Raw genomic sequence first — 13,851 nt, forward strand, 5'->3', positions numbered from 1 at the left:
GGACATGCTCCCGCTATCACTGACTGGTGAAATTGACGGTCCTCCCGAGATTCCTGTTTGTTTTTCAGTGCCTCCCCATCTTTATTCCACGGGCCTTTTTTAAACGGGTACACAAGGTGATCTCTAGCTTTGCGTGGGCGGGCAAGACCCCACGAGTAAAAAAGGTGATGCTGGAGCGTAGCCAGGGGGAAGGGTGGGTTGGCGCTGCAGAACTTTAGCAATTACTATTGGGCGGCAAATATAGCCATGATTAGGAAGTGGGCGGTGGGGGACGGGCCGACGCGGGATCCAAGGTGCTAAAAACAAGGGTGGCACCGAGTGCAGATGTGGCGATTTTCGGAGTGTCGGAAGATCCGGGAATCCAGGAGGAGAAAGAGGCAGACGTTCTGGCCTTTGCCTCCCTGGTAGCCCGGAGACGAATACTATTAGCTTGGAGGGACTCAAAGCCCCGAAGCCAGAGACCTGGCTCACTGTCATGGCTAGCTTTCTCTGTCTGGAGACATTCAAGTTCGCCCTGTGAGGGTCAATGTCAGGGTTTGTCCGGAGGTGGCAGCCGTTCGTCGACTTCTTTAAGAAAATTAACTGTCAGCAGAGAGGGGGGTGGGGTTTAGTGTAGATTAGCGTGTAAGAAAGATGGGACCTGTGAGGGAGGAAGACGGCCTTTGCACTATGTTTATATTTGTATGCACACTGTTTCTTCTGTTATTGTTACAAAATCACAAATGCCTCAATAAAATGTTTTCTATAAAAAAAAAGAAGGGGTCGCTCATTTAAGACTAAGGTGATGAGAATTTATTTTCTATCAGAGAGTAGTGATTCTTTGGAACTCTCTTCCTCAAAAGGCAGTGGAAGCAGAGTCCTTGAATATTTTTAAGACAGAGATACATACAATGTCTGCAGAGTCGGCCTCTTGGGTTGGGGGAGTCAGAAATGGAACCACATTGTCTGAGCAACTCTGTTTAGTTTGGGATTGCATTTTTATAGATGGGCAGTTTTAGTATCTTGGTTACTTCATTGGAGTTGGGAGAAGCTGCCTTGATCTGCTGAGCATGGTTCATTTTTTTTCCAGGGTAGTGGCTAGAAATGGCTGGCTTTAAATCTATAGCCAATGGTGAAATTGGAGTCCTTTAAAATATGAAGATTGTGTCGGGGGAGGGTGGCACAAAGGAAAAGAAATTGCATTTGGAATGGAAAACTAGTTGGCTGATCTGATTGTCACCTCAACCCCACTTTCCTGTCTGCTCCCAATAATCTTTCACCCCCTTGTTAATTAATGATCTATCTATTCAGAGAATAGAATGGGTACAACTAAAGGTTTTCAGCTCATTCCAATACTTATCTACACCTCCTGTGAGACCTCTGGATTCCTCAGTATTTAATAAATCTGGTCTTATTTATGCTTACGCAAGTCTTAAATGAGTCCATTTATTTTTGTATTATTTATTTCATTGTTTTTCAGGACAGAATGCAAGTAAAATTCTGTAAAAAGATGTTGCAAGACTTGTTTTTTTTAATTGAAATAAAGTTTCCTGAGAGCAAAAAAAAAGGGCGGCATCGGTGGTACAGCAGATAGCTCTGCTGCCTCACAGCACCAGAGTCCTGGGTTCAATTCTGGCCACAGGTGACTGTGTGGAGTTTGCACTCTCTCCCTTTCTCCATTGTAAGAATTCTATGATTCTATTCTATGAATAGATAGATTAATTAACAAGGGGGTGAAAGATTATTGGGAGTGGATGGGAAAGTAGGGTTGAGGTTACAATCAGATCAGCCATGATTCTATTGAATGGTGGAGCAGGTTTGAGGGGCCGAGTGGCCTACTCCTGCTCCTAAGTCATATGGCTGTATGATTGACTTTCAACAGCTACAGCCATCTTACTTGTTCTAGGTCTGATTCCAATCAGTGGAGCATTTTCTCCATGATTCCCATTGACTTCAATTTTGTTAGAGCTCCTTGATGCCACACTCAGTCAAGTGCCACCCTGATGCCAAGGGCAATCACTCTCACCTCCAGTCTTGAGGTCAGCTCTTTTGCTCGTGTTTGAACCAAATTCCCGCCAGCCATGCTTGACGCCGCCTTTAAAAAATGGAGACAGGACGGGGGACGCTCGCGGTTCAGGACCTTGACACAGGGGACAGACTCGCAACCTTGGATGAGCTGACGGAGGACCCGGACCTGTCAACGGGACAGGATCTCCGGTGCCTCCAAAGTAAACACTTTCTCCGCAAGGAGACGGCAAAGTACCCTAGGGTCCCGAGAGACAATCTACCAGAGGAATTAATGAACACAGACAGTAAGGCCGGGGTGGGGGGGGAGCTGTGGGAAAATATGTGGACTGTTGCTGGACAGAGCAAGATTACCACTGGATGAAGCTAGATGGAAATGAGAGGACATGTTGGGGACGGAAATGGTTTGGGGACTCTGGGGCGAAGCACTGAGCAGGGCCAACACCACGTCCTCCTGCGCCAGGCTAAGCCTCATTCAATTTAAAGTGGTGCATAGTGCCCACCTGACTAAGTGAATGGGATGGCTCTTCCCGGAGGTGGTGGACAAATGTGAACGGTGCCAGGGAGGCCCAGCCAACCACGCCCACATGTTCTGGGTCTGCCCCAAACTTGTCGGGTACTGGACAACCTTCTTCGAGTTGCTGTTCAAGATTGTGGGGGTGAGGGTGGAGCCGTGCCAGAGAGTGGCTGCCTTCGGGGTATCGGACCAGCCAGATCTTCATATGACAAAGAGGGTCGACGCCCTGGCTTTTGCATCCCTAATCACACGCGGGAGAATCCTGCTCGGCTGGCGATCAACAGCACCACCCACAGCTGCAGACCAGCTGGCAGATCTGGCGGAATTTCCCCACTTGGAGAAGATACAATACACCATCCGAGGGTCGGATGAGGGTTCCCAAAAAGCATGGGGACCATTCATCAGCCTGTACCAAGACCTGTTCAAGGCCAACTGCGACAAGGAAGAGTGGGGGGGGCAAGAAAGGGAACAAGACAAGGGAAGGCACACACAAGAGGTGGCACAGTAGCACAGTGGTTAGCATTGTTGCTTCACAGCTCCAAGGTCCCAGGTTTGATTTCCGGCTTGGGTCACTGTCTGTGCAGAGTCTGCATGTTCTCCTTGTGTCTGCGCGGGTTTCCTCCGGGTGGTCCAGTTTCCTCCCACAGTCTAAAGATGTGTGGGTTAGGTGGATTGGCCATGCTAAATTGCCTTTAGTGGCCAAGAGGGTTGAGTGGGGTTGCTGGGTTACGGGAATAATGTGGAGTGTGGGCTTGGGTGGGGTGCTCTTTCCAAGGGCTGGTGCAGCCTCGATGGGCCGAATGGCCTCTTTCTGCAATGTAAATTCTACGATTCTATGATAGGGGAAGGGAAATGAACCCAAGGGAAGCACAAAACGAAACACGGACACAAGGGGAGAAGGGGAACGGCCATGCAGGCACCCCTCCCCTCCCAACAATAAAAACGAAAAGCCCCAGCAGAAAGTGGTAGAATACAATACGGGGCGACCAGGACAGATGGAAACACTAAGAGGGTAACTAAACCACCAACGTGGGAAGGGGATGGGTGGGAGTTGGAGGGAGGGCCTCATGTAAAAACCATTGTAAATAAGACACAAACTTGTTTGTAAATACCAGATAGATTTGAGCTGTTACTCTGTAAAAAAATGGAAAACACCAATAAAAATATTTTTAAAAAATGTTTGAACCAAGGCTGTAATGAGGTCAGGTGCTCAGTAGCCCTGGCGAATGTCAGTGAGCAGAATATTGCTGAGTAAGAACTGTTTGCTAGCAATGTTGAAAACATTTCCATTACTTTGCTGATGATCGAGAATAGACTGATGGGGTGGTAATTGGATGGGTCGGGTTTACTCTGCTTTTGTGGACAGGACATACTATTTCCACATTGCCGGTTAGGTACCAGTGTTATAACTGAAGCAGCTTAGATAGAGCATGGCTAGTCTTCGGCACAAAAGATGCAATATTGTCAAGTCTATAGCCTTTGCAGTATCCAATGTCTTCAGCTGTTTCTGGATGTCATGTGAAGTGATTTGAATTGGTTGAATACTGGCAATTGTGATACTGGAGAACTCAGGGGATGTTGCAATGGACCATCCACTCGGCACTTCTAGCTGTAGCAAATGCTACAATCTATAGTAGCATATGCTATATATGCTCCAGAGAGTTGATCAGGTGTAGCAGGACTGCAGAGCTTAGATCTGATCCATTGGTTGTGGAATTGCTTAGCTCTGTCTATCACTTGCTGCTTATGCTGTCTGGCACGCAAATCATCCTGTGTTGTAGCTTCACCAGGTTGACACCTCATTTTTAGGTATGCCTGGTGCTGCTCCTGGCATACCCTCCGGCACGTTAATTGAATCAAGGTTGATTCCCTGGCTTAATGTTGGTGATAGTGTGGGGAATATGCCAGGCCATGAGGGTGCAGGTTGTGGCTGAGTATGATTCAACTGCTGCTGTAGGCCCACAGCATCTCTTGGATGGCCATCTTTGAGTTGCATGATCTGTTCGAAATCTATTGCAGTAGTGGTACCACATAATATGATGGAGGGTATCCTCAATGTGAAGCCAAGATTTAGTCTCCACACGGATTGTGCGGTGATCACTCCTACCCAGTACTGCCACAGACAGATGTATCTGTGACAGGTAGATTGGTGAGGATGAAGTCAAATAGGTTTTTCATTCTTGTTGGTTCCCTCACCATTTGCCTAAAACCCAGTCCAGAACCTTTGTCCTCAGTCAACTTGGTTAGTAGTGCATCACTTCTGATGATGGACATTGTAGTCCCCCGGCCAGTGTACATTCTGTCCTCTGCCACCCTCAGTGCTTCCTCCAAGTAGTGTTCAGCATAGAGGGGTGGGGGCAGGTGGTAACCATCAGCAAGAGACTTCCTTGCCCATGGGGCGAAGAGACTTCATGGGGTCCAGAGTCAAAGTTGAGCACTCCCAGTGCAACTACTTTCCATTAGTATACCATTATGAAACCACCTCTGGTGGGTCTGTTCTGTTGATGGGCCAGAACATACCCAAGTGACACCAAACTCTAAGGTCTGATTGTCTATGATAGGCTGTTGCTTGACCAATCTGTGGAATAGCTCTTCCAATTTTGGGAAGGTCCCCAGATATTAGTAAGGAGGACTTTGCCGGGTCAACACCTCTGGGTTTGCCATTGTCATTTCTAATGCCTAGATCAATCATGAGTGACCTGTCATGATATTCAAACACATCATAACACATACATAATGATAGACAGACCAACGGACCAATTAGCACACATAACACGACAACCAATCACAGACAAGAGCAGACACAGTATAAGACAAGAAGCAGGACACTTCCTGGGCAGTCCATCTGGAGACAGCACAGGGCCAGGACCTCAAAGCAAGACACTCACACAGTCACAACGTGCTGAGTGCCAAGTCTGATGCATAAATAGTTAGATGGAATAAAACTGCGTTGTACCAATCGCAACCGTGTTGGTTCGTCTGTACCTCAGAGCACCCAACACCTCATGACCCATCCAGTTTCATCCTGTTTGTTAGATCTCATAGTAGTTTGATACAACTGTGTGGCTTGCTCAGCAATTTCAGAAGGCATTTAAGAGTCAACCCCATCTGGAGTCACATGTTGGCCAGACCAGGTAGATTTCTTTTCCTAAAGGGCATTCGTGAACCAGATGGGATTTTAAGGCAGTGGTTTTGTGACTACCGTTAGACGAGCTTTTAATTCAAGATTTAGAAATTGAATTGTGACGGTGTGATTTGAACCTTGACTCCAAAGTATTAGCCGGGGTCCCTGGATTACTAGTTCTGTTACATTATCACTCCCCATCTCCTCCCCTTACTGGTTATTTAATGAGAAACCATTTTGAAGACGAATTCAGACACTGGAGATGGTGGTGATGTGCTGTGTGGAGAGTAGTGTGATTGGGATGGGACATTATCTTCACTTTTGTCAGTAAACCATTACTTCCTGACACATTGCCTGTCATACATACCACACAATTTTCTAAATGAGCCAAACATCAAAAGGTCAGCGATAACAGCAGAAATTCTTTTGAGGACAGGTTGCGGAGTTATAGTTTTACATTGAAATAAAATTCTCCAAAATAGGCCTGCAGAATGTAGATCCTTTATTTGATGGGAATGGCAAGCACAAAAGAATTTCAAAGTGCTCAGTATTCTGTACCTTTTGCATACTGTGGAGTTAAGCAGATTATGGACCAATTCAAACAATGCTGCCCTTAGTTCTAACTTGGTCCATCTTTGGATTGAATAGTAGATTGGGCATGCTTAAGACTTTGTCACAAAGGATTTAATTGCCACAAGTCTGAATCTATTACACTTGCAGGGCAGTGGAACTCAAGTTCCATAAAAATGCAGGTAACTAAAATGCTTGAAGACACAAGAGACATCACCAACCCGAGGTGAGCACATGCGGTGGACCCAAATTTGTAATAATTGGGGTTAGTTACCCCAGGAGGGCAGCACAGTAGCACAGTGGATAGCACTGTCCCTTTCACAGCGGAAGGGACCCAGGTTCGATTCCGGCTTGGGTCACTGTCTGTGCAGTGTCTGCACATTCTCCCCGTGTCAGCATGGGTTTCCTCCGGGTGTTCTGGTTTCTTCCCACAAGTCCTGAAAGACATGCTTGTTAGGTGAATTGGACATTCTGAATTCTCCCTCAGTGTATCAGTACAGGCGCCAGAGTGTGGGGACTATGGGATTTTCACAGTAACTTCATTGCAATGTTAATGTAAGCCTACTTGTGACACTAATAAATATTATTATTATTAGTTATAGGATAATAAGCTACGCAGGTGATACAGAACTTAAATTTAATCTTTAAAACATGAACAGATTAATAGGAGTAGGACCTAAATATGTTAACAAGATCTGGACAGGTAGACCCATCTTCACAACACTCATATTAAAGTGAGCCTGAACTATGCTTTCACATTCGAGGTGGGAAAAGATTAATAGATTCTCTTCTTCAGATCCTTTGAGAATTCCTTAACATTGATTAGAATCATGAATATTATTCTTGGTTTTTGCAAACAAAGAGAGGAAGTGTGTCAATGTTAAATGATTAATCCCATTCTAAAATCAGTTCAGTTCTAAGATTTATACCATCAGCATCAATGACGATGCAGCGCCACTCATAGATTCCACTTGGTATTTGCGAGGAAATAGCAGAATCGGCATATTTCAACGACTGTGTTGCGCCCGGCATGGATTGGGTTGTGCCGGGTGAATAGTGGGTATGGGCAAAATTGAGATTCATGCCAGGCGTGAACGATTGTGCAATTCACCCGGCCTGCTCCCGATGGCGAGTTCCGGATCTCACCCAAAAATGGCGAGAATATCATTAGCGAAATTTGCATTCATTTCAATCTCATTTATGAGATTGAAGTCGAATGCAGCGGCCTCCTGGGAATTATCCGACTCCCAAGCAGCACATCACATAGGCGTCGTTTAGCACTCCTTTTCCAAACCATAAAGCTGGCGCAATGACCACTGAGGTGAGTAGCCATTTATATTTTCCGGAATGCAGCTCAAGGGCACCGGAGCTGCTGCCCCAGTGCTTAAGGGGAGGATCTCTCAGGCGGATTGGGTTTGGTCGGGGTCCTGAAGCATTCCAGGTCGGGGGTCGCCCCCCCCCCCCCCCCCCCCCCAGGGGCGGGAGTGGGGGAGGGGGAGCTTTGTGTCTGTGAGGCCTTCAAACCATCCTTAAATATTGTGGAGACTCAAAACTGGGCAACAACAGCTGCAGCTTGTCTGTCCTGTCAAACACTTCCAGGGCAGAACCCTGCTCAGCTTCTTTCCTGAATGTCAATTTCACCCACTTTGACTGTGACCAGCCCTCTAGCTTCACAATTAAAGGTTATTTCAAATGAGGAATTAGCCTTGTTCGTTGAGAGTACTTCACGCTCCTCAACTCTCCAGTGCCTCCTCGAAGGCACTGGTGCTAAGTCTCAGAGGAAGATTAATGCACTGCATGGCCAACAAACATTGATGCCTTGACAGTGTGCCTGAACTTTAGGAGCGTCAGCACCATCGAATCAGCTGCCAACAATCAAACAGTAAAGAGCTGGGCTTCATCGCTGAGGGCTCTGTCACGGCCAAAGGGTACGTATGTGGATGAGCAGAGGGCAGCTGAGCACAGCCTCCCTCATGTTCCCAGCGGAGGTTTAAGGGCTCCTGATCTGATTGGGGGTAAGTGTGCACAGCAAGATTTGCCAACACAACTGGCTCACTAGATGGTACTGTGAAAGAAGGCGAGACAGTCATGGAAAGCGTTGGGGAGGCTTTGAGGATTTGAGGGTTCCCAGGTGGAAGCCTTAAAAGATCGGTGGTCTCTCTCCTTCTCCAATTTCTTTCAGATAAAACAATGTTTGCTAGTGTGGATCCCGTTCAGGCTGCCCTGTCTGTGCTTGTGGCAGCCGAGGTGGGCAAAAGCCATAGAAGGCAACAGGCTGGAGGCGGCACCCCATTGTTGGTCATTCCATGAGCTGACTGACACCATATGCTGCAGTAGACTCCACCTTAGCAGAGAGACAAGTGAGGCACCACCAGTGCCACATCCTTGCGGACATGGCACACCACAAAGGAGGTGGACACCTGCTCCCAGTGGCCGTGAAGGTCACCGCAGCACTCAACCTCTGTGCCATCGAGTCATTCCAGGGTTCGAGCGATGACCTGTGTGGAATATCCCAATCTTCAGCCCACAGTTGCATCCGGGAGGTAACGGATGCTCTGTATTGCCGGGCATCAGACTATATCACCTTCGCGCTGAACCAGGCCCACCTCTGGCTGCAGGATTTGCTGCCACCACTGGGATGCCTCAGATCCAGGGGGCGATCGATGGCATGCATGTCGCCCTGCCAGCACTGGGGCATCAGGTAGTGCTATTTGTTAACAGGAAGGGGTTCCACTCTCTGAATGTTCAGATCGTGTGCAACCAGAATCATACATGTGTGTGCCCACTACCCTGGGAGCGAGCATGGCAGCTACATCCTGGGGCACTCAGAGAACCCTGGTGTCTTCGAAGACCACCCCAGGATGATGGATTGGCTCATGGGGGACAAGGGATACACACTGAGGACAGGCTGATGATGCCAGTGCAGAGGCTTGAGACTGAAGCAGAGACTCGATACAATGAGACTATGTTGCTACCTATGCTGTAGTTATCGGTGCATCGGGCTGCTGAAAATGCGGTTCCAATGCCTTGGTCTCTCTGGTGGTGCCCTGCAGTACACCTCTCAGAGGATCTCCTGCTTCGTGGTGGTCTGCTGTGCCCTCCACAATCTGGTACAGCAGTGGGGCAACATGTTGCAGGAGGAGGAGAAGGCGGAGGGACATGTGGCCTTGCCTGAAGAGGAGGAGATGGATGTGAATCAGGAGGGGCTGGAGGATGAGCCCAAGGAGGAACCGAAGATGGAGGTCAGGTTGCGCTGTAGGCCCAACACACAAGGAGGACCAGGGGGGCCCTCATTATCTCCAGATTATCCTAGGACGCTTTGACAAAGAGTCATCCAGACTCAAAACGTTAGCTCCCTTTTCCTACCACAGATGCTGTCAGACCTGCTGAGATTGTCCAGTATTTTCTGTTTTCGTCTCCAGGGAAGAGGTGTTTCTGTCAACTCAACACTCCAACCCCCCTTTTCATTCCCCCTGCACAATTCCCCCCCCCCCCCCCAATCTGAGGGTCTGTGTAACATCATTCCAGAGTGAAGGGCCTGTGTTGGCACTGTCAGGAGAGTGACGATCACTCGCTGTGAGGAAAGCCCTGGTGCTCCTTAGTTTCTTTCTGCTTGCACCAATCCTCTGAACAGGGTCTGCATTGGGGTTTTTTGATCTTGGACCACTGTGCCCAGGGAGCAGAGAGGTTGGGGGGAGCGGAGGGCAACAGAGGATGGGGTTGAGGGCATACCTGCTATGAAGATTAATGTGACAGAGTCCTCACATGTATGAGGTGTGACATGTTTTAAAAGTGAACTTTTTACTGTGACAGATTTCCAATTCCCCCAGTGACAGATAGTAGCCCCCAGTGCCCACACAGTGCTCCTCACCCTCTTTGATCTTTCGTGGTCTAGTGCTACGTCTAGCTGTGTCCCCGGGATGCACAGCAGAGGTGGAGACAGTGTGACGCTTTCTGCGCCCTGGTTTTGATGTCCTTAGCTGACGTCCCCTGAAGGACCTGGACTTGGGGGACCTGGCCGAGATTTTTTTTTGTAAATTTAGAGTACCAAATTCATTTTTTCCAATTAAGGGGCAAATTAACGTGGCCAATCCACTTACCCTGCACATCTTTGAGTTGTGGGGGAGAAGCCCTCGCAGGCACCAGGAGCATGTGCAAACTCAACACGGACAGTGACACAGAGCCAAGATCGAACCTGGAACCTCGGCGCTGTGAGGCAGCAGTGCTACTCACTGTGCCACCGTGCTGCCCCTGGCCAACATACCTGTGTCACTGATTTCGCCGTGCCAAGCTGTTCTGCCTGCTGCTGTTGAGATGCCCCGGTGTCAGGAAGGGGGATTTGGAAGAACGAGAGACCACCGTAGTCACCTTGGTGGCAGGCTTGGGTTGACCTCCAGCACTTCCTCTTCTGTTACGATGCCCGCAGGGCACTGGGAGACTCCATGAGATGAAGGGGCAGCTGGAGTGATCTCCAGAGGCTTTTCAGCCATCTGGCATTGCCAGTCCTGGAGGTCGCACATTGTCTGCACTATGGTGTTGACGACCACAACAATGGTCCTCAGTGACTGAACCATGCTTTACTGTGCCTCAGCAATGCCCACCTGTATCTGGGACACATCCCTCAGGTTAGGTGGATTGGCCATGATAAATTGCCCTTAGTGACAAAAAAAAAGGTTACAAGGGGTTAGGAGGATAGGATGGAAGTGAGCGCTTAAGTGGGTCGGTGCAGACTCGATGGGCCGAATGGCCTCCTTCTGCACTGTATATTCTATTTTCTATGTTCTTTGGGACATGATGTCAATGTTCCAGACAAAGTAATCACAGGCTGAGCCATGCCTTGGCAACACCACTCAAAGTGCAGAGGTCACGCTCCAGGTTTTCCACTGTGGTCGCCAGCCCAGCAGTGTTGGCCTTGGTGCCACACATTGTTGACACAATCGCCTGTGTCTGAAGCCTTTGGGACTCCTCCAATCGGCCTTGCAGTTGCAGGGGTGACGCTGACACCCTTTCCTGAATCTCACGGTTGTGGCCTATAATTTGCATCAACTCTGGGAGTACCTTGTTCAGAGTCTTGGCGACTGGCAGGGACCCAGCTGTGTCCTGGGATCCAGGAGACCTCCAACTGCTGACTACCTGGGATGTTCCTGCCTCCACCTGATGTGCATCAGCAACTGTGTGCTAACCAGATTGTGCCCCAGAAGCCTGACCATTAATGTTGCCCACTAAGGTGTGTGTGTCTCTGTGCTGGTGGAAGGTGGGGTTGATACCTGTGAAGCATTGCCGGTGTTCTCCTTGGAGTTCTCCTCCGAGGTTTTATCTTGGGTGGCGGTGCTGGGGTTATGACTCTGGATGGCCCAGAATTCAGACAATAGTTGTGTGGTCAGTGAGAGGGATGGATCATTTCTCTGGCATGAACAACTCACTTGAGACAGAACATCTGGAAGAAGAGTGAGTGGATCCTCACATCCCTGGCCCAGGCCAACCTCACTGCTGGTGACTGCTCATTCCTCGGCCAATCTCACAATTTCAAGGGCCTGTTCCTCATAGTGGGTGAGGACTTGCAAATCTGGGATTCCTTTCTCCTGTCTAGGCCCTTTCCCATTTATTTGGGGCTATCTTCTCCAGCGGGGACAAAGAGAGGGCACTTTAATTCATATGCTTGATGGGTCAGGGGGGGTCTATAAGAGGTGGCATGTGTGGGCACCGCACCTGGACATGAAGGGATTGTGCTGGTGCGCGGCAGTGAGTTCTAAGGAGCAATCTTGAAGATCAGATGTGAGGAGGGTGTGAGGTGTCAGCCAGTGATTTGTTGGGGGCGGTTTGGGAATTGAGTGGGGGGGGGGAGGAGCAGAACTGATGTTCGGAGAATGGTGGTAACGTACCCTTGCAACTTGTTAGAGGTTGTTGTTCTTCTTTTTACATTGGATAGTGGTCCATTTTGTCATGCTGCCTGCACTAACAGCCGCTGCCACTGCCTCCCAGTCGGCATGGTCGTCCTGCCGCTGGTCCCCCACCTCCTCAGGGAAACAGGGTGTCCCACCTTTCATCCGTAGCACTGAGAAGCCTTGTGATGTCAGCATTCCGAAAGCGAGGAGCAGTTTGAGCAGCTCAGTGTGCTGTCAAGCTTGCGCGTTGACTGGGAGTGAGCGCTGAGGGAGCGTTTAAAAGCAGCTCCCCCTTGTTAGCGGTGAGCAGCTGGGGCACGAGTCAGGCGAATCAGACAGCAAGGGAGCCAGTGATGTTGAGAATCTCGTGGGTGCTCATATTTGGCACAAATTACCATTGAATACAGGCTGCGATCTCTCCAACGCGGCCGTCACGAAGCTCCCCACCAAACGCACCCAAAACCGGAATTGAACTTTGTTCCGCTGAATTACGCCCAGGAATTAGTTACTTTCATTTCATGTCTGCTAGAATAAGGAGAATATTTTAGGCTGGTGACAATGTCTGTTGTCACCTGCGAATGTAACTGACTATTTGACTCTTTCATTTTATGGTTGAGCTGTTCTGCATAATCTCCAATAAATGGGAACTAATGTAGATCTGAGTGGAATTAATTGGGTTATGCAAATACATCATGAATTGAATTATCAATGTGGCTGTTTTATTTTTTTCCTTTTAATGTCAGTTCTATTCATCTTACAATCCTATTTTTTGCTCATCTTTAGAAATTCCTAAACCCAGACTGCTGTACCTTGTTCTATATCTCTCCCATCTTTACAAGGGCAGGAATTTGGGTGAGCTGGTGGATAATTGGTTGGCAGTGTGGGAAGCTTCTGCCCACCCAAGTAAACCAACTGTTAATACAATGAAGTTGCATGACGCGATTCTCATGGCTTATACTGGGCAGATTTATATTTGTGAATGTGCTTCTTATTGGTTTACACTCTCAAACAAAAAGGCTTTTGTTTTGCTGACAAGAGGAAGCATACACTGGCTGGAAGGAAAAGAGCAGTGCAGAAATAAGTCAAGAAGGAACTACATTGGAGAAGGGTGTCAGGGAAATGGCTTCCCCATTGATGGCCTGGTGACAGTGATAAGGGCAAGGTGAGAAAGACTCCCAACCAACAAGAACAGGAATCACAGGAGGTTAATTCAGAATTTTTGGATGAAGGCAGATGGACAGCACCAGCAACTCATGAATGGCTTTACAAGGTTGGACACAAAGGTACAGCACGTGAAGGTACAGAACCCCATACATAATCTGAAGGAACGATGGAGACATGCCTCACCTTTCTATTTCTCATGCTCACCTCATTCCCTGACTGACCTGGAAACAATAATGCAACCCCATTTGGAACCACTTGTTATGACTTGTGTTAGTGGTGAAGAAGTGTTGGGCCGCAAGTATTACAAAACAATGTGATTGGATGTGGACATTTGGGTAAAGATAACTGTAATTGGTAATCAGATTACCTCATCATTGTGCTCTTCCCTTGCAAAGATAAAGGCTGTAAGGGACCAGAAACAAGAGGGGTTAACTCGGCCCTCTGGCAGAAACCAGGCCGTCGGGAGGTAAAAACTGAGTATTGATGAGCAAGTGATTGGTGTCACTTGATAATACTGTTGATGAATCCTTCGGTCAGTTTGTGGAGGAGTTGGAGTAGACTGATTGTTGCTGATTGCCTAGGTTGGA

This window comes from Scyliorhinus torazame, chromosome 1 (assembly GCF_047496885.1).
Source record: "Scyliorhinus torazame isolate Kashiwa2021f chromosome 1, sScyTor2.1, whole genome shotgun sequence".
NCBI lineage: Eukaryota > Metazoa > Chordata > Chondrichthyes > Carcharhiniformes > Scyliorhinidae > Scyliorhinus > Scyliorhinus torazame.